The following is a 3603-nucleotide window of genomic DNA, read 5'->3' on the forward strand; positions in this document are numbered from 1 at the left end:
GTGCATTGATATCGCCAGACCTGCTTTCTTCCTTTTAACTGTTTGTTGTGGGTGAGTGACTCCCCAGCTCTTGCCAGGGTCTCCCCGGAGTGGCAAGAGTGGAAGTGTGGCTGCTAGACCTGAAGGGTCTAGCTGCCAGCCTCCCTCAGGGCAGGTGGGGACAAGGGTCAGGGTGTTGCCCCTCTGATGGGGCCTGGGGATGATTCGGGGGATGGAGGAGGCTTGGATATTTATTCACCTTTCACATGTAAGCGCTTTGTTTTACCTATGAGCACTCCAGCCCTTGCAGAGGGGGCTGCTGCCCCATCGCGGGTCCCCCTTTAGTGCCTAGTACAGTGCAGGGCAGGTGATGAGTGCTCTAAGGCAACCTGTTAAACAAAGGAATGAGTGCATGTGTAGGGGTATCCCCCATGGGGTGAATGTCAGTAGCGAGACCTTGCATTCCCTGTTCAGGGTGTGGCTAGCTCAGGTGAAGATGTTCCTGTCTGTGGCCCAGTTCCTGCTTGGCCACCCAGGACCCCAGCTCCTCAGAGGGGTCCCTCTGGACCCCACACCCCTAATCTTGCCGCTTGGCCTCCCACCTCCATGGCCTGGGTCCTGCCGCGGCCACCGCCTTCATACTCACCTCTGAGTGGTTGGAGCACCTCGAAGTGTCTCGCTGCCAGAGTGCCAGTGACAGCCACAGAAATCATGAATTTCCGTGAATGGGGGATGCGGAGTTTTCTTGTATTCTATCCAGAGAGAGCTGTCCTTCAGAGGGGAATTTAGTGTAATTACCCTTAAGGGAGCGATCCTTACACAGTCAGTCACAACACTGACCTCCTGGCTGAGATTTGACAGCAAAATTGCAGGCTGTGTACTCAACAGAAGGGGCATCCTCCTTTTTTGGGGGCTGAGGGGGGAGGCGGGAAGGAAGGAGGAGGAGGGAAAGGAGACTCAGAGGCTTTGAAAAGAAAAGTGCTGGCTTACAGCTGCCAGGCGAGCGGGTTCTCCTTGGCAAGGCATCTACAGGGCAAGGAGAAGGTGTCCAGAGATCCCCTGGCACTTCACTTGGCTCATGAAAAGGGGCCAAATTAGGCACTCCGGCCCTTCAGATCTTTGAGCTCTGGTTTGTGATCTTAGCTAAAGTTAATCTTATTGTAAGAAGGATTTGGAAGGTACTAGGCACTATTTGATAAACTTCTCAGGCATGTTTTCCCAAACATATCTGTCCCTTGGTCCCTCCCCGGTGCTAGAAGTTCCACCGTTCCTTTTACCTGTAAGTTGACAGATCCAAGACCCTGTAAACCTGCACCTGGGTTATCTGGAAGGACTAATGTGCTAATCTGTGACCACTCTGAATTTAGCATGGATGCATCTCTCAGATGTGCTGGCCCATCACATGACTGAATCCAAAGGACACGGGGATCAGGCAAGTTTCCGTGAAGGATTGGAAAAAATCTGGTGTATGGGTAGATCTTGATGGACTGTGAAACCTGGGAAGGAATGGAGGTAAATCCCCAAATCTCAAAGCTGGAAGGGACCCCAGAAGCCAATGGGTCTGAACTTCGCAGAGGAGTCACCACCTCTCTGTTCTACCTCTATCCACAACACAGGGCTGGGTGCGGTGACTCACGCCTGTAATTCCAGCACTTTGGGAGGCCGAGGTGGGAGGATCACCTGAGGTTAGGAGATCGAGACCAGCCTGGCCAACATGGCGAAACTCCATCTTTACTAAAAATGCAAAAATTAGCCAGGCATGGTGGCACGTGCCTGTAATCCCAGCTACTCGAGAGGCTGAGGCAGGAGAATCACTTGAACCTGGGAGGCGGAGGTTGCAGTGAGCCGAGATAGTGCCATTGTACTCCAGCCTGGGTGACAAGAGTGAAATTCTGTCTCAAAAAACAAAGCAAAGCAAAACAAAACAAAACAAACAAAAACAACTCGGCCACCTCTGCCTGCACAGTTCCTAACAGCAGGAGCTAGCTGTCCCTATAGAGGTCCATCCTGCTGTTACATAGCACGGACCATTGCCAAATTCCAGATTTTCAAATGAAAATCTGTGTCCATGAAATTTCTTCCTTCCTTTTGGAGCCCCTTTGGAACAAATCTAGGCTTTCTCGGGAGGGACAGCCCTTCAGCTACATGGGGACCATGCTCAGCTATTTATCATCTTCTCCTCCAAGTCTGGGACCCAGTAGACTCATCACCTCTGCCTCATCCTTTCGGGAAAGTGCCCAAAAGGAGTCTGAAAGGGCACAGGACGGCCCCAAATGCAAACCCAATGTTTATTGAGCATCTGCTATGTTCCAGACAGAAACACCCACCATATCTCTTTTCTCTTTTTTCTGTTTTTGGAGACGGAGTCTCGCTCTGTCACCCAGGCTGGAGTGTAGTGGCATGATCTCAGCTCACTGCAACCTCCACCTCCCGGGTTCAAGCAATTATCCTGCCTCAGCCTCCCGAATAGCTGGGACTACAGGCACATGCCACCATGCCCGGCTAATTTTTTGTATTTTAGTAGAGATGGGATTTCACTGTGTTGCCCAGGCTGGTCTCAAACTCCTGAGCTTAGGCAATCCGCCTGCCTCGGCCTCCCAAAGTGCTGGGATTACAGGCCTGCTCCACTGCGCCTGGCCCCATATCTCTTTTCATCCTCTCCACCAATTCAGTGAAGGGAGGATATATTATTCTCATTTTACCGTAGAGAAAAGAAGGACCCAAGAAGCTTAAAATCGCTTGCCCCAAATCACCTGCCAGCAAAGGGCAGAGCCAGAATTGGGAGTCCAGACTCCTGACCCAGGCCAAGGACTTTCCTTGAGAATCCAGCTGCATTGGTCCATATACCCCTTGGGCACCACTGGGTTTGGGGAATGAGCTCTGCCATCATTCTCCTGTCTTTCCACCTCCATGACGCTGTTCTGCAGAGCCTTTCTCTCCACTTGGCAGGGAGAAGGAATTCCAGGGGAAACCCAGCTTAAGTCCTGCATCCTCCCTGAAGGCTTCCCTGCCCATCCCAGGCCTCAGTAACTGCTTCAGTAAAATGACAACATTGGACGTTATTTACTGACCACAGGACCATGCTTCAGCACCTACCCTAAGGTATTTGATTCAATCCTCCAGATATTTGCCCTGGCTGAGGGTTCTGCCTGAGCTTCTCTCCCCTCAGATACCTGCATCTCCTTCAAGGACCACCTTCCCTGGGAGGTCCAAGCTAACCATCCTTTCCCAGGTTTTTGTACCCGCTCTATTTCTTTCTATAGCTCATGTCACCTTCTGAAGAGTATTTAATTTACTGATTATTATGCTCATTGCCTATCTTCCTCCTCTTTAAGTTCCAAAAGGACAGAGGCTGTATTTTGTATACTGTTGCATCCCAAGCACCCAGAACAGTGCCTGACATACAGTAAGTGCACAAGCCATATTTGTCAAACGACAGGAGGAAAACTCAAAACCCTTTGAGGCAGGTATGTTGTTTTCATAGCAGAGAGGAACTAGGGCTGTAGTTCTGGGTTAGGTGGCTTGTCCAAGGTCACAGAGCTGGCCATACCCAGCTGTGTATTGGGCTGCTGAGTATGAGGCTGTTTGGGATGGGCCTTGAGCCTGAGCCTGTTCTGAACGCTC

The sequence above is a fragment of the Macaca mulatta genome, chromosome 4 (assembly GCF_049350105.2).
Source record: "Macaca mulatta isolate MMU2019108-1 chromosome 4, T2T-MMU8v2.0, whole genome shotgun sequence".
NCBI lineage: Eukaryota > Metazoa > Chordata > Mammalia > Primates > Cercopithecidae > Macaca > Macaca mulatta.